We start from the raw sequence: 23,127 nt of genomic DNA, 5'->3' as shown, positions 1-23,127 counted from the left end.
CCACAAATAAGATGATTTCTCCATTTCACATAAGAAAAACTCCATCCATATAATTAGGGAATCAGTATTAAGTTGATCCTGCTTCACCTTTTTTTATCTTTGTGATCCCATCAGTCTAAAATTTGGCAGGAGTGTAATTTCTAATTGTGCTTTAGGAAAGGTCAGCACCAGTGAGGAAGCAGTGGGCATGGCCAGGTGTGATTTACATTTCCAGCTGTATTTACTGTGGATGCACAGCTTTGGTTGACTGAGGAATGTTCTCATGTTGGCACCTGAGGCCATGCAACAACCCAGAGCACACTGAGAGTGCAATAATCAGCCATGCCAGCTGGGCTCTTCCTCTTTTCCTAAGTGGCCTGTCTGTCAGAGCAAGGTCAGGTGTTTTCCTGGATTCTTTTACAAAATTAATTCATGGATCCTGCTGATCTGCTCTTGAATCTATTGTTTCTCTGACCTTCTAAGATGCCAGCTCTCCCGCTGACTGCAGTAAATTCGTATTTTTCAGAATATTCACCACCTGTCTTTACAAACACTTCTTGCCATGAGAGATTTGTTTAGTCTTTACTTACTGCATCATGATTATGGATTATTGGGCCCATTTTTCTCCTAATGGAATGCCTTTCAATGATTTTCTTTTCTTCTTGTCAAGTAATAGCTGAAATCAGTTCTCTGTTGCACGTCAGTCCTGTGATATCCTTATCTTCAGACCCTACATCTTGAGAACTAGTTTGTGTATGTACTACACTTAGGACCTACAGATTCTAAGGGACACATAAAATTATTTAATTGAGAACTGTATAAATGTCAGGCTGCAATTAGACTTAAGGAAATATTCTAATGAATAGGCTGAGAATGACCAAATAATCTATATTCCTTTTGCTTATTTCTCATTTTCTGTTTAAAACGTTGAATTTTATGAGATAAATTATAATTTCAAATATGATCTTTAAGTCTGGCAGTCTCCTGTATGCTATTTATTTGTTTTGAATTTCAAATATTCATCAGATAAACTTTTATATTAGGAAATCTCTGGCTAGATAATTTAAGAAAAACAAACCATTAAAAAATGCATCTCATCTCTGAATGAATTGCTTTTCTTACAAGTAATTTTTGTAACACAAGCATTCATGGCATTGCATTTTCCATGGCAGTTGAGCTCAGAAAATGAGATTATGGCACAACACAAGCAGCACCCTGTATATAATAAGCCTAGCAGGGTCACTGAGTGCTGTCTACAGCCTACAGAGCAGAACAGTGAGTAGAGGTCTAACTTTGCTCCTTATCACCTACCCACTCTGTGTGTCAAGGTCCTCCCTCCTCTTTTTCAGCAGGTCCAAAATTTGTTAACATAAATGCCATATGTAGGTGTTAGTTTGGGAGCTTGAGGGGGCACAAACTCAACACAGCAATAAATTACTAAGAATTAAGGTAAATACAAAGTGCAAAATTGTTGGTATGAGGTTTATTCTTCACTTATGTACTTCACACTCTATAATGTGAACTTATGCACTATTATGCTAATGAAATTTAATGGTCAATTGAGTTGTGGGGTTTAATGTTAAACTTTTTATGCAGTAGGTAAAGTTTTTTTAAGAAATCTAAATATTTAAAATAATGACAATATAGTCTCATTCAGGTATTTTGTATTTATCTGTAAGTCTACTAGAAAATTTTCTATTATTTCAATGTTTAAGTATTAGATATCTGGCTAGTAAATAACCAGATTGCCTTTTGAATTTTATTATGTACTTGTCTCCTAATTTTCTTTATAAAAATATTTTTTCTGTTCACTACTGCAGAGCTAATACAAGAGTAGAGGGGCAAAGATACATTTTTCTGTGCTTCATTTTTCAAGAAATTCAACTCAATTTTTTTCTTAAAAGCTGCATTATTGGAGAAAATGTTGTAAAATTTTTCACACTTGAGGGTTATGACACCCTGTGTGAAGAAAAATGGTTAGAAAGAAGTGTTACAGGCATGGAATTAAAATGTAAATAGTAGCAGGAAATTTAGTTTGGAATAGAAATAGATAACTTCATACAAACACCTCAACTATGCAAGCAACATGGAGCACCATGATAAGATTTTAATCATAACCCAAAGCTTTTCTAGTTGAGGCATGGGCATTATACTTTGTTAATGATTAAGAGACACTTTTGCAGCAGGAACATGGTAACAGACATCCCAAGGAGATGTTTGCTGAAGGGTATATGGTCATACAAATTGACCATTCAGGTATTGACCTGAAAATATGGAATAAAGAAATATGAGGAAGATAAATAAAAAGAAAATAAATTTCAATTGAATAAAAGTACTGAAATGCTAAAATAATTTTTTGTTTCCAAGCACTATTTTCCAATCTACCATTTGCCATCCTGGAGGTTCTATTAGCAAAGGGATACACAATTTAACATGGTAAAGAATGTGACAAAAAGTGAACAGATCCTGCTGCACACTGAAACACAGAAAAACTGCACCCTCATTAGAAAGTCAGAAGCTGCATATGTCCTCCCAGATCAGTGATTTTTATCTACTGTTTCATCTTCAATTTAAGTCTGCTTAATTGCTTTTAACTTTAGGACTTCATCAATGGCAATGCTCTTAGGTGACCTTACCTGTGCACCTGTTTTGAAAACAGAAAAAAAAGTGAAAGCAATTGCAAATATGACTTGATGCAACAGCAGCAGCTGCAGTAAACAGGATACTGCCATAAAGACTGGAGATGTCCCTAAGGAAACCAGTGTGTAATTTAGTTTCAGATATAAACACAGAGAGAATAACAATATGAAACAAACTCATAGGTGAATATTCCCTCAATGAAGGGTTCACTTGAAGGTGTGAAAATGCAAATTTGATAGGAATCCTAATGTTACAAAATACACTATGTGAACATATATGCATTCTGTTACTCCTGGGACTCCCTCTGCTCAAACAGTTAAGGAACAATTTGAAAAGTGTTTAAAGAAAATTCTCATCAGTGAGGGTTTTTTTAACCCTGTTTGCTGAGAATCCCTGGAATGTATAAATCAAATACTGCATTTGAGAAGTATGATTAAACAGCTAAACTCAGAGAAGATCTGAAGTAAAGAAGCCTACATTTATGGTAGTTTTTCTTACATCTTGATTACAGTGTTGCATGTCATTAATTTGCATTTACTTCTGTGCTTGTAAGCATCCTCTACTTCCATTTTATCACCAGCTCCAGTCATACTGCAGTTGCCAATTTTACTGAGCAGATTTTGTTAGTAAATGAGAAGTTCCAACGTGATTTACTTTTGTGTATATTAATCAGCTTTTAGCTACTGCATGATGTTCAATTCCTTTTTTGCTGTGTTTTGCTGATCCTTGGCTGTAAAAACAAAAACATAGTCATTGAATATTAAAGTTGGCTTTCATGGCACAGTGTTGATATTCAATGTCTTCTGTAAGGCAGTGCAAGTTCAAGTTCATTAAAAATAATTCTGAAATTTTACAGTTTAAAACATAAAACTAAATTCTGTAGCTGAACTAGAATTCAGAGGTAATCACCAACCAAATCTATAGGCTTTGGGTTTTTTTTTTTAATATAAACTTATGCACTTATAATTGAAAAATTGCTGTGTGTTTTGTAATGGCCTTTGTGAAGCACAAAGGAAAAGCTGGCTCCAAGTGACAGCCATATTCTGCACTTTCAGAGGTAACTGAAAACCACATTAAACAGCTCCAAATTTTGTTTGGATTCAGATTACATAATTTTCTTGAAGTAGCCCTAAACTAAAATTGTATCAGGTACAAATTTCAATAATCTTCAATTCCAATATGTTTGGATTTTGGTTTTCTGGGGGTTTTTGTTTGTTTTCTTGTTTATGTGGTTTTTTGTTTCTTTATGGTTTTTGTTTCTGTTTTTGGGAAGGTTTTGGGTTTTGGTTTTTTGTTTTTGTTGGTTTGGGTTTGTGGTTTGTTTTTTTTTTTGTGAACACTATTTAGAAATTTGCAGGAAAAGAAAAGAGAAGAACTACTCAACCAAAGATAAACCATATGGTCTGTCCTCAACAAAGGAAAGCATATTAATCAAGCTGCTGCCATAGTACTGCTCAGCAGCAGGAATTCAGAGAAAAGGGCTTGTCACAGCAAGGGAAGTAGAATTGGAAAGCACTATTTGTTTGAAGGAGAAAAGTCATGTTTGCAACAAGATTCTTTGAAGTAATAGCAAGTTACAGATGGTATATTTCACAAGAAATTAGAAGAATGACACCTGGGACATCAAGTAGCTGGATATTAGAGAACAAGTCTATTTGCTTAACTTCTTCAGTCCCTTAGACATTTGGAGCATATCAAAATTACTCATTTAAGACTTTAGATTTCTAGTGATGTATTTTCTTTGAGGGTTATCTGGTCCTTCTTTCCTTACATGGAAGTTTCTGTTCAGGACTGCCCTTGATATAAGAAAAACAAATCTTTTTTCTGACACTGCTTGATATGCAGAACACTGCCCCCCTTCTTGGAATTTGTGTCTTTTTCCAGTCCATGTTTTTTTTCCTGCTCAGTCATTTCTAGCTTCTGTTCCATTTTCTCCTTAAAACAGCTCTTAATAAGGTCACTAACAATTTCCTGCCATCCAGTTCCAAGAATCTTTTCAGTGTTCACTTTCTTCTAGGTCATTCCACCACTTTCAACAAACCCTCTTGCTGCTGTCCTTTCATGCCTTCTCTTGGCTTGCTGTCAGGCTTTCCCTTGTAATAATTTACTGTTTTCTTCTTCCGTATCTTCTTTCTTATGCTCCCTTTGCAGAGCCGGTCTTCCCACCAGAAACTCTGTCTCCAGCCCACCACCCTCTTTATTGTGCTTTCTCACCTCTCCTTTCAGAGTTTTGTTTAATTTAGTTATGCATATGACTTTTAAACTTGTTAAGTACAATTTTCTTTCCTGTTTATAGCACTTGCCATTAGATGGTTATTAAATCCCAAGCTCAAAAGAGAAGTTTTCTCTCAAACACCAGTGTTTCTCTGTTGACGTTTCTATTATTTTACACAATGTTTTGCTGCCTCTGTTGGCTATCCCATGCACTTTATGCCTAGTTACACATTTCTTATTGCCTGTCCTTAAGATAATTTATCTCCTTTTCCAACACCAAGCAAATATATTTTTTCTGATTCTTTTCTTTTGAGAGATTTTAACTTGGTACTCAGTCACTCTGACTAGCAGTGATCTAATTCAGCCTCAGCCATTATTGCCTCATTAAAAGATACTGTGTTCACTGTTTTAACAATAGTCATAAAATGAATTGTAACAGCTCAAAAAATTTTATTGCAAGGAATATGAAATATGTGAGAAGAACTTAGAAGTTGTTGGAGGCACTGTTACTCTTTCCTTCCCCTAATTCCAGATTACAGTTTGGAGCATCTTTATTGCTCGGTTACGTACCACTGGATGTCTCACTGTACCTCTGCACAAAAGGCAAATACTTTTTACATTCTACTCATTCACATGGATTAGCAGAGAATTTTAAGGAGCAAAAACATTCCTTTCTTATCCAGGTGTCCAATCTGTCTTGAAGAAGGTTGAGGTGATTTTGATCCCATAGAAGTCTCCATGCCAGCAGGCTCCATTAACTTAAACCCCTTGAATTCTTTGTCCATCAGTGTTGGCAGGCACTGGCATTGTCATAAATATCACTTTCTTATCTGGAGAATGAACTGTAAAAATCTAATTGTCTTGGTAATGGTGTTTAGTAACAATTTTCTGTGAAGCAGTTCTCTCAGATTTTTTCCTCTATTTAAAATTAATTCCATAAATTCTAAACCTTTGTGTATTGGGAAGCTACCAAACTTTAATTTACAAGTGCCAGTTTGTTAACACACATCAGTTCCATATTTGTAAATTATTGTTTGCTTCTGGCTCCCTCTGAATTCCAGCTAGCTGCTAAGGTTTTTCCTACTGAGTAGAAGAGAGTCTTGTCCCTTCTTGTTCTGAGATAATATATCACAGGGCAAGATCCTGCAGAGGTGGGGACTAGCCCTGAGCCCACTGGCTCTCAAGAGCAGCCTGCTGCCTCATGGCTGTGCATCCCACCAGGTACAGCTGCATTTAGCAGCAGCACAGAGCATACAGGTATTATCCACAAAAATTAGAGTCAATGGCATTTTCAACATCAAGCCCTTCTCTGAACAGCCCAATATGAAGAGTGGATGCTCGCTGAAGAAGCTCTTTGATGACAGGGTTGTTCAGTGGTCTCCCAGTTACCTTTGCTCAAACCTAACAGCAAGAGGAAAACAAGTTCTGAGTTAAAGAATCACAGGCAGAAAAACTTACAATCAGACTTGGTAGATGCAACCATTCTCAGTCCAACCTATATTTTTTGCTGTATTTTTCTTTAGTACAATACCATGAAATTCCAGCCATCTTGAGTGCAGAGCTGTATTTAAGTGCAGAGGCTTGCACAATAGCCAACAATTCAAGGGCAAAATTGGCCAGGCTGTTTTAAAGCAGCACTGGAATGTACCGATAGACTCAGAGTGGGTTTCATACCGGTCATGCTAGAAGAAATTTCAGCTACTCATTAAAGCATACTTTACCATGAATAAGAATTTAGAAAAATATTTTAGCAGCCATTCATCCTCACACCAGTCACACTTCCAGCAGTCTCACACCGAACTAGGGACGCAGCAAAAAGACAAAGCAAGTCCTTCAGCAGCTCAGCTCTTCACAAGGGAAGGCAAGTTTCCTTTCTGTTAATGCAGGATGCAACACAATGGATCTCAACTCTAAATTAGATTCTCTAAGCAGTGCTACAATGGAGATATTTAATAATAACAATTAGTCTGTATAATGTACTCTCAGCAGCTGTCTGTGATGCTTTTCATTGTAGTATGCTTTCCTCATTGCAGTCAGTACCACTGACATGCTGCTAGCAGCATAACACCTACTTTATATGCTCATACATTGCCCCAAAATTAGAAATGGTAGTTGCAACATTTTTCCCTTCTCATGAGAGATGTATGCTCATGATTTACAAGGGCTTGGTGCATTAAAAGAGATTACTATTACTATCATGCTGGGTTTTTTTAAACATCACCTACTTGTCTCAGCACTTCACAATTAAGAAGTCACAGCAATACCTCCCTAACTTAAACCAGAACCATATCCCAGCACCCACACAATTTATTTTTGTTTTTAAGTTCTTCAAAAATACCAGCTTTTTTTTCCAAATCCTAACTGCTTTTCTGAGCTGGTATTTAGCTGAAAACTATTTTTTTTTTCCTGGCAGCATTGGCACTTGTATTTCCCCTTTGCTGGAGTTGGTGCTCCTTTAGCATGGCTCAGTCACAGTTCTAAGCTCTGCTGTGCTTTTTACTATACTGTCAGTCTCAGAAACCTCTTTATTCCACCTTGCTACTGAAAGGAGAGCCTGCTTTCAACTTCAAGTCAAGCTACAGTTGTATTATTCTAAAGCTTCCTTTGGAAAAAAAAAATTAGAACAAAGTCCCCATCAGCGGTAATTAATTTTGACAGTGTGGGCTTTGTAGCAATTCACAAACCTGTACTTTGTGCATCAGCATTCCTTATTATTCTAATTAAAGTGGAACATTGTGCCCTCACCAGTCATTAATGGGTTTTCATTTTGTAAATGACATTTGCAAAAGTTAAAACGGGCAGTTCATATGAAGTCCACAGGCAAGAGCGTTAAAATTAGCATCACCATAGCAACAGTCTTCCATCATTAGTATTCAGGGCAACAGCAAATGTTTTGTTGTGCTTTTGTTTCCGAAAAAAGATTTTTCTTCACTTGTCATTCATGAATAGAAAAGGCTCAAACCCATATATTACAGGTAAAATTATTATATTCATTTTGATGTCACTGTTCTAGAATTTCCCAATTTTTTCAAGGTATTATTTTTCAGGGCAGAGGTTGAATTTCACAATCTCTACAGCTGTGTACATCTAACTTCCTGAGCAACACTTATCCCTTGCCAGCCTGCTGCTCAATGGTACAGTTTCATATAAAGTCTGTCACTTCTACTCAAGAATCTGCACGAAGTCACAGATTTTGCTGAGAATCTGTAAAAGATGCATGCACAACAAAGCATGGTCAGTCCTCCTGTTATGTGGAGAGTGCTGGGTTTGTGGTTAAGTGATGCTATTTATATATCATTATTCCCCCCTTCTCAGGAACTGAAATGTAAGTGCACACATCGTGTGTAGTGAAACAATATTCAAATATCATCTCGTCTTGCACAATTTAGAATTATGGAGAGAAGAAATGGCACCTCCTGCTGAAGGAGACCAAGGCAGATTATAAGCATACTCCAAAGTCCTTTACTGGAAGAGGTGGGGCTGGCTGCCTTTATTCCTCAAAGTTTAAAGAGGACTTAATTGTCTGGAAGCACGTTGCAGCAATATTTTGCAGTTTGAGAAGGAGTTTAGCACTGTATCTCCTAAATGTACCTAGGGGCATCCTGCTCACATAGGTGTGGTTCAAGGAAAAGCACATCATCAATACTGGAAATGCAGCAGTTTTCTTCTAGAAACAAATATTTTGTGTGCAGGCAGAGAGGGGTTAAGAAAAGCAAAGCAAGAGGAAGGATGTTAGTGGAAGTGGATGATGAGCAGGGTGATGTCAGTAGGACTGCTGGTTTACTATGCAGTATCTTGGATTTTCAGTAATGAACACAGATCAGAAGTAACTAAATGTTCTCTAGCATTATGTCTCTGGGTTTTAATTTGGCACAGGAAGATTCTTTCTTTCCTCTTCATCTTCTTAAAATACTTCATTGTGCATATTTTTGCAAAGAAGACTCTTTAATGAGTAAATACACTCTAGTGCATTGTAAAAGATGGGGGTATTATCAGTTTCATGAAAGGTATTCCTGTATTTTAATAGATGGGGCACATTTCCATACAGTGATTGCCTCTCTAGTACCTGCCCTTTCAGTATTGATTAATTTTTCAGCTAGTGAAACCCGCAGAACTGGAAAACCCTTAAAATGGTGAATACCTTATATACCTGAGGAAAATCACTCTCAGATTAACTAAAAATTATCCATGGTGGGTTGCCATTTGGTGTTTGGCTCTTGGAGGGCTTTAACACAGAAGGGGATTGCAGTAACTCTTAAGGTTCTGAAAAATCTACATATATGTTTATGTGTTCAACCTCTTTCTTTTCCAGAAGCACCTTTTTGCTAACACAAGTTCATTTTCCTTCTGTGCTGATTCACTCCACTTTTTTACATTTTTTGGTGGCTTGTCAGATGCTTTCTAGGAGATACAGCATGCTAAAGCAGCTCATTTTCTCTTTCTTGGCCCTCCATATCCTACTGCAGTGAAGATACTTACTGAACTGTAATATCTGGCAGTTTACCATTTGATCTTCACTGATAAATTCAGTAGAAGAGAGGAGCATCATAAAAAGGGAGTAATTTTCTCTGAATCCAGAATGTATTCTTCATTTAACTAAAAGGTTTTGTGCCTAGCATTCTTTCTAATTTCTTTGTAAATCTAAGTTTAATACTAGTTTCTTGCACTGCTGAATCTTATAATCACCAGTTAAGTAACTCACCTTTTTTTAAATCAGCTTTGGAGATCTTTTTAGATTATTAGTTCTTTGCAGTATTGAACTATAACATCATTAGAAATATTTATCTAAATTGCAAGGGGTTGATAGCCTTGTTTATTGCAAAAGTGACAGGCAGAGAGGAAGGATCTGTGACAGACTTCTGTTTTCCATTCCAGACTTCATTCTCAGACAGACCCTTGAGCAGTGGTGTGGCAAATGAGAGGAAGCTGCCAGTTTCTTATTTATCCAAAACAGTTAAATGCTGTGTTTCCCCAAATATATGTAGATACTTTCTGCTTAGGCATATCCTTGAAAAAGCTACTGAAGCTGTTCATTAAAGATGTTTCTGCATTTCGTCTGGAAATACAGAAGGAGATGCACTTCTGTGAGCATGGATTTCAGATTTGCCACACTGGTTGCAGATTTCCCTAACAGAGAGTAAACTCTGGAAGCAAAAGCAAGCAAATGAAATATAATCAACTTTCTGTTTCATAAATTATTCTTCTTTAAAATCATACTCAGCTTCAGCCTATAGAAACCCCAGAGAGTGGGAATAAGTGCCTTGCAGCTGTTTTCCTAAGTGTAACAGACTGTATTTTGTAGCTGGAAATGTCAATGATTACAGGAATAAAAAATAAAAACCAAGAGTTAGAACTACTAAACCAAAACCACATTTTTATTTCTCATCTATAAACTTTTAGTGCAAGTAATTGGGAATACAGGCATCTTGAAATTTTACTTCAGTGTTTAGAAAGAAATTTCTTCCAGATTTCTGGCAGTGATATCTTTTTAGCCAGTAGGACATCAATGCTGAATAGCATGTTTTTTGCTCTATACTTCAGATTACCTTAAGTATCACCTGAAAGTTAGAGGTTAGAATATTGATTCCCAAAGATCTCATATCAATGAGTTCACCATAATTTCCAAACACTGGTTTGAACTTCAGAATCTAAAGTCAGCTATTTTTGACATAAACCACCATGAGATTATGTTTTTGGCTATAGTTGCACTTACCTTATTTGTTTCCTAATTACTGCTTGTTAATGGGAGTGCTTATGCTTTTAATACCACTGTAATACTACCAAACATTTCCACTGCAGACAGTGCTCTAGATCTCTGTATTTGACAAATATTTTTTCCTGCACATTCCTCATTCATCTCCTTTTCCACTATTTTAATTGTGCTATGGCACAAAAGCAATTAAAACCTTACTAATATGCTTATTGCATGTTAAAACTTACTTTCTTATGCTATTATATCTTCTCCTGTTTCCAGTCTGAAGGAGGAATAAATATTTCATTGTACTCTTAACAATCTTGAAATGAGCAGAAGAACCAGAGGACTCACAGGCTATGGTGGTAGCAGTTTAGACTCTCATCAGACTTGCTGCCAGAAGTTTGGAAATCAAATTCAAGCTCTTCATTTAAAGCAGCTTGCATGGATCGAGAGAAATGTTCATTGATTTCAGCAAAGTTGTTTCTTGTTTTAGTACTCTAAAAGGGATCAGAACGTGGCTGTCAGCATTCCCTCTCCTGTAACACGTTTTTTCACATCAGTGCCCAAAATATTGTAGAATAAACATTTGCCGCTAGCAGAACGCCAATCTGTATCTGTGCGGCGTTCTCTAGAGAAAATTGAGCGCAAAACCCTCAGCGCTGCCTCGCTCTGGGCATTTGTTCACCATTCTAGAAGTAAGGAGTGGAAAAGAGTCTGTCAGTGTGAATCCTTTATCAAACTCGCCTGTGAGGGAATGCCCACATCATGTGCTCTCACAGTAGTCTTCTCTGCTTTGAATTGAGTCAGCCAAGGGGAATCATTTCTCATGTGTCAGTGCCAACTTGGTTTTGGTCAGTGGGTGTATTTAGAACACCCAGAGACCTCCCAAACAATTCTTCTTTTGGAACACATGACTTTAAAAGTACTTAGAAACTTTTTCCCCATTTTCATCCATTCAAATTAAGTTTCCTCTGACTTAAAGAGACCTTTCTTACCCTTACTGATTCCCCTTTTTTTGCTGTTATGCATTAAGTTTATCTCCTACAAATAGCCATTTAACGAGCTGAGAGCCCAGTGGTGCTCTGACATCTCCAGTCTGGAGTTCTGCTCACCTCTTCAGCCAGTTCTGTGGCACACTTAAAGGACACTGACAAAGATTGCTGCTGCCTTGCCTTGCCTTCCCTTGTTGCATCTTGCAGATTTTCAGCTTTCTTCAACTTGCTTTTTAGTAGATAACTGCCAATAACTGTTAGACATTTATACCCAAACATTTCCTTAAGTCACAACTGCTCTATTTTTTGTGGAGAGGTTACACAAAAAAGGCAACCAACCCAAAAAAAAAAAAAAAATCTAGAAAACTGCCTCCTGCCTCATTGTCCAGACTTCAGTTTTCTTAGACAATTTGCTAGCCACAATCTTTCTTCTCTGAGCTGTCTGCTTCAAGGCTCAGCATTCTCCAAAACAACAGCTCAAATATATTCTAATTTTATACTCTTCAGGTCTTTTAATACTCACCATATTAAAGTGATATGTATCAAGTAAGAGCATTTGCCTGCAATTTTGTTTATTTGTTTGCTTGTTTCTGAAACCTTCCTGAATTACATAGCACATTCTTTTTGTCTTAAGTAAGAAAATAACATATGTGCTGGTGAATAATGAGTAAACATTTTCAGCGAAATAAGAATAATTTAGGGGATTTTACCAATGCAAGCCATTCATAAGTGTACCATGTGCTGACAACCTTTAAAACAGCTTCACCTCACAGATTTCCACAGCCAGTGAGACCAAACAGGTGGCAACCTCCAATCAGTGCCTTGTTATCTCTGAGGAGCTTTGATCTACCTAATGTATAATAAATAAGATACTGCATTTTAATAATCTTGTTGCTTTCATATCACTTGTCTTGCAAGTTCTGATTTACAAAAACTCATCCTGACATTGTTGGGGTTTTTTTAATTAGATTTTTTTTGATCATTTATTTATTTCACCATACCTACCAGTAGACAGATGATACAACAGATGGAAGTTATTATACTGTATATCCACTGCTTCCCTGTCCACCTTTGTCCTCTTCTTGTGGCTGCAAAAGATGTAACCACTCTTTTTTTTCATTCTACACCATAGAAGAAGCTGACCAGATGATCATTTTAGGTTAAGATACTGGCTGACAGAAAATGCAGTTAGGCCTAAAATTCCCCTTGTTTTTCACATGTACTCCTCACTATAAGGCCATATTATCCCATTATGCTCCAGTAAAGACCTGTCTTTTTTTTTTTTAACCAATCAAATAAATTGTAAGAGCCTCTTTAAAAATAGTATTCTCAGTTCTACTCCTACATATAAATAAATAACAATCTAGGTTTGATGGTGCAGTATTTTTAGCAATTTATTGTTCATACTACTATTCAAATTCCATGTACTTACTTGTGGTCAGTCTGAAGGTTTGAAGGCAGGGAGGATCAGAGCAAATCCCTGTTTAAAAGGCACTATAAAGCCAATTATATTTACATAATATATAATAACATAGAACCACAGAATACTGCTGCATTGCTTATGATTAGGTATTCTTTTTCTTCACTGAAATCCAGTGCTGAATTTCTCACCAAACTATGCAATGTCAAACTTAGCATTTAATTAAATGTTAAGTTATAAAAAGAAAAACTATATAACAGACAATTTTGCTCTGAAAGGTATTTAAAATTATTCGCATAATTGCAAATTATACCCAAAAAAAGTAGAGAAAACATGATTTTAGCATAAAGACCTAAATTAAGAATATAAGAATTGTCTTTTTCAGTGTTGGAGTTGGTGGCTGATTATATAAACTATACCCATCTAGGAACAAGTTTAAAAAAAAATTTAAAATGCATCAAATTGTTTTGAGCGAGAAAATGGGATAGACTGTCAAAGCAAGAACAATGTGTGCTCAGTAAGGAATGCAGCCAAAATTTTGTTTGGAAGTAAAATTCAGCTCAGTGTGTAGAATGCAAGGCACTAAAAGGGTTAGAGCATCATCACTGAATGCTGTGCTCTTGCAGCTCACAAACTTGGCAAGATGCAGAAGTGTTGTGTGAATACACAGTCCAAGGGAGCAGAAGAATATTCTTCTGTATTCTACCTTTTACCAGTATCTTACAGAAATTTCTACCTAAAGCACTGCTTTGTATATAAACCTAAGAAAGAAAGGCTGGTATGCATTGGGAGTGCTTCCTCAATTTGATATTTTTGTCAAAAAATCTGCCAGTTTATTAAAAAAAAAAAAAAGTAGAAATAATAGTTGTTTTTCTTAGAAAATTTGCTGCAAACTTTGGCAATTTCATATAAAGTATTCAACAAATTTCACTGGTAGTGACTTTTTTTTGTCAGATTAGTTCCTTTCTGGACAGAAAATTCCCTGCTCAAAAATTATTATTTTGATTACCAACTGATTTCTTTGTGAAGCTCATCACAAAAGCTTGAGGATCTAGTGCAGCAAAGAACTTGTGACTGTCCTGCATGCCAGGTAAATCCCAGGCATTGGAGCTGATCCAGAACTCGTCTGGCTCCCCAGTGTAGGGAGAGGTTGCAGCCATTTGATGGATTTACTCTGCAGGTCCAACTAGTTTCAAAAAGATACCATGGTTTTTTCAGCAGCTCAGAGGCATCAACTCCTACATTAGGCCAGATAATTTGAAATGAAAAAAAATTACATTTTTAGGATCAAAATTTAAAAATGTGAAGGAAATCATGCTTTGGGTCCATAGCACTAAGTGGGAAGTAGAGGAATACCATGGTCTGCTGTAGGGCCATCCACCTCTCAGCAGTAAGAAAAGTGTCACTGTGTGAAATTTGGACTAAGAAATGACAATTATTCCCAGGGCAGACACACATAACAGTGTAACTAAGATAATATGCCACTAGAAAGTTCAAACAGCCAAAATATTGCCACATTTGGAGAGTTGCTCCCTCTTGGCTATTTCATAGACTAAATTATTTAATTAAATGTCAACATAGACACAGCCCCACCAGCCTGGTTTTCTCCAAACTGAAAGTTTCATGTACAATGTTGACAAGGAAATAATTAGCAAAAACAGTCACTTAATCTCTTATCAAACATAGTGCACTGTCATCAACAAATGAGTGTTTTCATTGCATAAATTCCCTTTTAATTATTTTTTAATTTTAAAGCTCACTAAAGTATAATGTTTACAATGAAAACTATCAGAAAAAATAAAATATGGCATAAAGTAAAAAATATTTATTTGGGGAATGGAAGACTTTTAATGATGATACCTTACTCATAAACAAGAAATACATTTATTTGGTTTGTTTCCTAAAATGTAATTCTTAGAGCAAACCTTAATATGGAAATCTGCTAAAAATAAAACTCTCCAAAGGTTTTAGTTCAGTATTAAATACCCTGGTTTGAAAAAAAACAGTGGATTAGGGGGGTCTAATCCTCCACTCTCTGCTTGGGTTCTACTTGGCAGAATTCTTAGTCTGTCAGCTTCTGCAAATCTTTGAAAAATTATTTTTATCCTTAATAAATTATTTGCTCTGTTAGTTACCCTAAAAACAGAACAAATTGAGGGACATGGGTAGAAGGACAATAATTTGAAAAATAATTGCAGTAGAATTTTAAGAATGAGAATGAAGAGCAACTGCAGCAACAAAACAGTGGAAAAGTAACAAGAGATCCATTTCTCAACACTGAAAAAAAATTAAATGTTCATAAGCAAAATAAATTTTATTGCTAAAGTAAAAAAGTATTTAGAAATCACATCTTAACACTGTATAAGGTTGAAGGTCTCATTTTGTATTATTATTGTCTCTTCCCTGATGTGTACTAGTATAAAGGCATTAACTAAAGTGGTGATAATTATTTGCAAAATGACATTTTGTTCTGAAGTTGGCAACCACAGACCAGAGCTGTTGATAGTAATTGAAGAAAAATTATTTACCTGAAGAGAAGAATGATCATTTAAAACAGCAACTTATCTTTTTTTTTTTAATGTGACAAACTGATTTTGTTGTTTTGGGATAAGAGATGAATGCTCAAACACTTGTAATATTTTATGAGACAGAAGGTGTGACTTTAGAAGATCCTTCTTTCTGACTTTAATGACAGGTAGAAAATCTTCCACACAGTACACAATATGGTACCTATGTATTAAATGAAATGGCAAATTCTGGACACTATTAAATAAACAAATTGTTTGAGTCCTGCGCTCTGCATTTGTAGTGTACCATGTAGATAAAGAGAAATCTTGGTTTAATTTAATACCTTATTTTTTCCCTGGAAGGAAGGTGACAAAAACTGTGTGATGTTTCTTAGGCTTGATAACGGAAAATAAGGTATTTTGAACTTTTAAAATAATCTGTCTTTCCATGTCGTGCAGTGAGGGAGATGATGAAGATGGGTAACTTCACTTAGTGCTAGCAAAAAGAATTTTCTCTTTAAGTCTGGACTATTTTAGAAAAAGCTGAAGATTTTGATATGGTAGATGTGTAGGCTGACATTTTTGATAATGTGTTCAAAGGAGTTAGATATAGCAGCAGGAGTCTAAGAATGTTAATATGCACCATAACCAATATTTAAACCCTTAATATTTTAGGTTTGCATGGATTGTTCAGCATTTAAATTGCACCTTTGAAAGCAATTTCCTAAAGAAGCAGCAATCGTTCCAAATACAAATGTTTGTTTAGTTCAATGGGGAAAAATGCTCAGTAACGAAAGAAAAGAAGTATTTGGGCTGATTTTGAGCTAAACACATTCACCATTGTTCTTGATTCGATACTGGACTATGGAAGGCCCTTGAATTCATCTGTGTACCTTTGATCATAAATGTCAAGGCTCTTTGATGTCTGCTCTTTGGGCATACAAGGCATTTCTGATTTTCATTGCAAATTTTTCACAGTGAAATTTGGCTGTGTTGCGAGAAAGGAAATCATCATTTTGCATGTTTATTCTTTCCCTAAGAGATTCCATTTTCTGTTAAATAACTGAGATCAGAGAACTGAATGAAAGTATGCCAGTAGAATTGCAAGCTATTTGAGACCTTGCTGAGATGCACCGTGAGATGTTTGGCTCAACTGTAACATATGAAATACTGAAAGTGCACCTAGACATTGAGTTCCACTAAATGCTGTTATTAGGCTTTGATAAGCATGAAGTTTAAAATGTGCAATGTAGTTTAGCAAAACTTTTTCCTATCAGCTGGCACCCACAGGATTCTTCCCTGAATTAACTGCCAGTTACTGTGCTGGGGATAGGAGGAGCTACACAAAGATATCTTAGGTGTAAAAGCTGGGAGCACTACTTTGTAGGGAGAATCACAGTATAGTTAAATAAATGGAAGGTGCTGAAGCTGTCTGGAATTATGTGGACTATGTGCTAAAGCATAAATGCTTGGACTTGCCACAGGATACTTAAATGAAATCCTTTTCATCAATGAAATCCACTTACTAAGAAATAATTATCTTACCTCAGAATTCCTTCATATCCCTCTTTACTGAAGGGTTTAAGTGCTGACATACTTCTAGATTCAATTAGGATAAAATAATATCTGTGCCCTAGGACATGGCTCCATTATAGCTGATGTTGGTTCGTCTGTCTCTAGAAGCCCCAGTTAATGTAGGCATCTGTGTGCCTGTAGTTGTTTCAAATGTCTGTATAGAAACACTGATTTTCACTCTTTGGCATGAACAAGATGAGATTGTTGCCACTTGCCATTACAGGGTGCTGCCAGAGCTGTATGAACAATTGTCTCATTTTCTAGCTAAAGTAAAGTATATTTTTTCCATAGGATATTGTTTATAAATGAAATAAAAAGTTCCATTTCAGAAATGGCAGATGTTAAGCTTTTGCTTTCCAGATTTTTTTCTTGCTGACCTCAGGTTGGGAGTAGTTGCTCAACCCTGAACCTGAAGCTCCATTTCTATGCAAATAAATTATGAGAAATGTCACCTGCATCAGATTAAAGAGTTAGCCTGGATGGAATTACTGGTGAGGCCAGTTAGGTGTGGCTACCTCCTCAGCCATCAACTTCTCTAGGCTGGTTCCTTCCCCAGGTGCAGTGCCCTGCCTTCTAGATCCCCATGTAAGACATTTAGGAAGGGAGAGCAAAGCATTCTTGCCCTACAGAAGGACTAAGCTTTGCTCATCTTACACCAGGGTATTGGGAGAAGCTAAAGTCTGTCTACTTCTGAAACTCTATCAATGTGATTTACCGGGAAGGGAGAGCCATCCCTTCCTCACATTAAGGCTCTGTATGGCCCAATCAAGGGAAAAGGTTCGGAGTAGGTCTCAAATTGATCTTTGCCAAGGTAAACAGCCTCAGCATCTCTGGGAAACGGATGAAAAAGCCTAGTGTGTACATAAAAATAGGCAGGGCCTCTTGAGTTTGAATTATATTTATGTGTGGTATATTATAATCATTGATGAAACAACAAAGCAGAACAGGTTCAACATATATTGTAAAGCAAGAGAAACTACAAGTTTCTGTGAGAACACAGAAAAGCATCTATTGCTAAAATACAGGTAGAATACAGACAGCAAAACATGAATGCATTAATTCAAAGGTGCAAAGTCTGCCCAATTAGTGGTCTGACTGAGAACTTGTCTTTATATAGCTGTCATAAAATGCAATCAGTTTCATTGTTCTTTTACTATCTAACTGCAGCCTTACTATTGGAATACCCTAGTAAATAAACTTCAAGCATGATCTCAGTGGCTTTTTCCCCAAAGGAGTATTTTCTCTTCAATATGATTTTGAAAGAAAGTCCTTAATGTAAGAAAAAAAAATCTGTTTGTATTATTTAAGTCACAAAAATAGATTTAATAATGTCAAAAATATGTATACTATGGAATGCAACACAACCAAAAAGTAAATTAGTACAAAAAAAGAAGGCATTCTTCTCCTTTAATGTCTGTGGAAGCCTTTGGAAAAGCAGGCAGCTTGTTAGGGATTGGGAATGCAGGGTGAGCAGTAGCTAGGATCAGGTTTTCTGGTGCTGAGTGAAGGAGGACTGCAAGATACAGAGTTTCTTGATATTGAGATCTATACATTGATAGGAAACAGTAGAGAAGGTAATGATTTCGTAAGTCAGCTTTTGTGTTTGCAGCACATAATTTTATGCATAGAGAGAGAGATTTTGAGGTGAAAAGAGCGCCAGTGAGTGAGAGAGTTTATGAAATCCTTCTTATTTTAATCCCTCCAGGAGGCAAAACAATCATTTATTTCCAACTGGGCATGCAAAGAAAAGAAAGAAATGGAGTTTGTCTTTGCTGCTTTGTTTAATTTATCCTTATTAGTCTGCATTTTTTTCTCAACCTTACTCCCTATAATGATAACCATTCATTTTGCCAACACAGATTCCCCAAACCAAGAATTTACTATGGTCTAATTATAGTTTTTCAAGTCTTATTTGTGCATTGTAAAGATCAGCAGGCAATTTTGTTTGACCTAAGTTTTCGTTTGGCAGATTTTAAGTCTTCTTTTTTAATATATATATATATATATATATATATATATATATATATATATATATATATATATGTTTTTTTCCCTCTCCTTAGCTTTCCAAAAGCCTTACTTCAGAAGGGGTTTTACTGCTTTTAGTTTTCTAGCCTTATGCTTCTTGATCTCTTATTTTTGGAACTATTCACACTCCAGTTCATCTTCATCCCAGAAGAGTAAGGGTTACTCCTTCCTAAATGTTCTTTCTTTATTGCAGTTTCTTATGGAAGGGAAAAGAGAGCTTTTGCTATTTACAGGAGCTTACCTGAAGAGCTCATGGCACTGGTGGGATCAGGATGTGCTATCCACCCCTTCCAGCAATGTGTGCAATCATACCCAGCTTCAGTCCCACTCTGCTCCTCTTTTCAAAGTCATACACGTAGCAGTAGAGACTGAACACTCTGCCACTGTCACTATCATCTTAAAAAACAAATGTAGCCTCTCGAAATTTTCCTTTCCAAGCTCTCATCAGGCTGGAATTCATACCTATATTTAATATATTCAAAATGACAGGTACCCTCTCATTCACCTTTCATCAACAGCATGCAGCGTGGTGCAACATAAGGCACACACAGGCTGCTCCTGAGGCTCCACTGTACTCATCTTGTAGGGTGACTAAGATTTCACTTTTAATCAGGTGTCCTTACTGTAGTAAAAGCAAGTAGAGCCCAAAGGAATGTGAATGCTATGCTGCTGTGCATTCAGCAGGAAGAGAAATGTTCCTACCACACGTGCCACTTTCCATACTGGGCATTACATTGCTGTGAGCTCTGTAATATTTACTGCAGAATTAATTTAAAAATAAATAAAATAAAATGTAAAATAATAAGATACATCTTCTTCTGCCTATTCCGAAAATATCTCAGTGAAAAAAATTCGTGTGAGCTCCATTTGCCAGTTTCCTGCTGTAGAGTGCAGAGAATGAGCCCTGGGTAAGAAGGACCAGCTTGTCATCCTTCATGTGGGACAGAGGTTGGATTTCCCTCTGGACAGGGAGTGGTAGGCTCCTTCCCCAGTACCTATGGTGTAAGTTACTGATTTTAACTATACTGAGCTCTGCATCAAAACCAGAACAATGTTTTACTAGTTCTTTAATTTACAGTGCAGTGTTGGGGAAAATGAATGGAGCATTTCAAAACTACTTTCTTTGTTGCATTTACGATACTTTAATGTGTTTTCAGTGGTAATGTGCAAAAAGGAAAAAAAACCAAAAAAACCAAAAAAGAAATTAGCAGCATCCAAAACCAGTATTCTCTTCTTGGCTTTTCTGAGAGAGCTATAAACGATTGCCCAGACACCATGGAGGTGTTCACCTTTGGACCATATTTAAGACACATGATCCAGGAAAGTGCCATTGTGCCATGCTCATTGATTTTTAACATTATTTATAAAAAAAGAAAAAGAAAATAGACTCAGTGTAATAAATTAGCCAGCACAACACAGGGCACCACAATATCTTCTTAAATGCAAAGCAAACTAATCCACTGTCTAGATAGCCGAGAAATGGTAAAGCCACACTTACAAGGAGCCTACACACTTCAGAGAGCTCTGGAAGTAAGACTTAGCTAGTAGGAAAATGTTCTATCCTCACCTTCAATGACAGTAAATGTCACTTAGTTTTCTAGCTCATAAAATTCCAAAGTTAAAAGCAAACTTGTTCCTTTAATGTCTACCTTAGTTTTATGCAAGTCCCAACCCATTTCTGCAATTGGGTTTCCACATCTGTCTGTAACATGGAGTGATGATGCTAATCCTGTACATAAAACTTATAAAGATTTATACTCAATTGTTAATGCTTAGGAATCAATTAATTTATGTTCATATAATTAGTCTTAATATGTACATGACTCTGGCTCTTCCTCCATCAAAAAGGGACAACATTCTGAGAAGAACTTATTAAAACAGAAAAATTTGCTTTCTTAAAAGCAGAAACTCCAGTGACCCTTTGGGCAATGCAGTCAGATTGACTGCAAATCCAAATCATCGTTTGTTTTTCCTTTTTCCTGAAAGAATTTTGGGGTAATAAACCCACTTCTAAATATCATGCCTCATTTTTTAGGCAGCCATGATTTCCCTTTAAGCACCTGGTGTTATTAAATGCTAAAGACGTAGATACATTGATTAGATACAGTCCAGGACAAAAGAACAATGTAGGAGAAATAAACACTGCTCTTCTTCTGATTAAGGTCTCTATATAGGTGCAGAAGTTGACTGAGTAGCCCTTGCATTAGAAAAGCACCATAGGGAATTAAAACACTGCTTACTCTGTAATCCTGTTTTATTATTTATAGGGAGGTTACTATCTTTTATCAAATAAATGGCTTAAAATTAAGTATGGCATAAAAATTGGCTTCAGTTACAAATGCCAAAGACAGCAGCCATTTGCACTGCAAATAAAATATATTTATGTAATAAATTACAGGTGGTTTAAAAGTAATTTGGAGTAAGAGTGGTATTACTTGTGCACATTATACAGCAAAAAATATAATTTTCAGGTCAATCAAAATAGCTAAAGCTTTGGTGAATTTGGAGACAACAATCAGAACTACATTAAATAGATTTTTTATAAAAATCAATTTATAGAGTCAATAGGCCTTAATCCCTTAATCCTTCAACATTCTTGTTTTGCCCTGGATGTTCTTGAGTGAGTAATAGTTTGAGTTGGGAGATCAAAGGGTTAATTTGCTTTTCAATTGGAGAATGACTCAGAGTTACCCTTTATTGTAAAAAAAAAAAAAAAAAAAGTGGTGTGTGGGTGTAAGGTAGGGAAAAAGAGCCAAGAAAATGGATTCACTAATTGGGGTTTTCACCTGCTGTGAGTCTAATTGAATACAATGCTTTAATTGTAACTCAAGGAGAAAGAAGATTATGCAAAGTATGAGAAATTCAGACTGGTTTTTAAATTCTTATTACTTGGCACTATTGTATGGGAAAGAAGACCAGCATGATAATAGCAGCATCAAGCTTCTGTTAAGGCAGGCCAGGAAGCCCCAGAAACAGTGAAAATTGAAGGAATGTGTGTCAGGGAATCAGTGCTAGATACTTCTGAAGGAAAACAAACCACTTTTGCTGTGAAACGCCTGGCCTCTGGCTCCCCGTCCCTGTGTATGACACGAGCAGCTGCTCTCTCCTTGTAGTGAGCGCCAAGGTTCCTCCCAACGAGGATAAAAATCATCCTGTTTTAAAGACTTAAGGAGAGTTTTGTCACTTCTTAAAACTCAGCTAAAAATGCAAAAATGTGAGACTGCTGATATAACACAATTGACAGTCTTCAGCCAGTCTATTCATGTCAAAACTAAGGTATAGTCAGAGCAATTGATCTAACACCAGGTCCACAAAATTAAATGGAAAATTCACAGTCTAATGAGTTTTAACATGACAATTTATGTTTACACAAAAATTATTCCTCTATTTTCTTTCCATATAGGGGTAATATTACAGATACAAGGTTACTGAAAACTGTGAATTAGATCTGTTAAAACAACCTAAATCATCTAGAAACTATGAGAATTTAGCATTTAATTCCAATAATATTTACATTTGAGGGCCTGAGGGGTTGAACCATGAGCATCTCTCACATTAATGCTTCTAGAAAAAAAAACAAACTGTGGGCTTTTCTTAAACTGCTTGTTGAACTTTTCTTAAAATCAGATAATCCAACTACCTGGAGCATTAAGGGGAGCTCTAAATTTCCTGGTGCTTAGGCTAACACCCTCCAACTTCAATGCCTACTGACATCCATGTAACAGAGGTGGGATGAATTTTCCATGCTTCTAGGTGTGCACCTTCCCAGTGTAAAAACAGGAAGATTTTTTTGTACATTCGAAAGGTAGAGAATAGATTTAGATATTAAGAAGAAATTCTTTACTTTGAGAGTGGTGAGGCACTGGAACAGATTGCCCAGAAAAGTTGGAAATGCCTCATCCCTGGAAGTGTTCCAGCCTGGATGGGGCCTTGAGCAACCTGGTCAAGCTGACAAGGAAGGTGGAACTAGATACTCTTTAAGGTGCCCTCCAACCAAAACCACCCTATGAATCTGATTTGAAAGACAATGGTTTTGGGGTGGCTTTACCAGGAAATCACAATATGTAAGGCTTAAAA

The 23,127-nt window shown here is 36.3% G+C and overlaps 1 protein-coding gene across 9 annotated transcripts in view; it reads left to right on the top strand.

Moving 5' to 3' along the window:
* DMD (dystrophin) overlaps positions 1-23,127 on the top strand; it is a 979,946-nt gene that overhangs the window by 870,459 nt on the left and 86,360 nt on the right. The gene's annotated exons all lie outside the window — the stretch shown is intronic.

The sequence above is a fragment of the Haemorhous mexicanus genome, chromosome 2 (assembly GCF_027477595.1).
Source record: "Haemorhous mexicanus isolate bHaeMex1 chromosome 2, bHaeMex1.pri, whole genome shotgun sequence".
In the NCBI taxonomy this organism is placed as follows: domain Eukaryota; kingdom Metazoa; phylum Chordata; class Aves; order Passeriformes; family Fringillidae; genus Haemorhous; species Haemorhous mexicanus.
The sequence above is the reverse complement of the archived record's forward strand: the minus strand, read 5'-3'. Positions and strand labels throughout refer to the sequence as shown.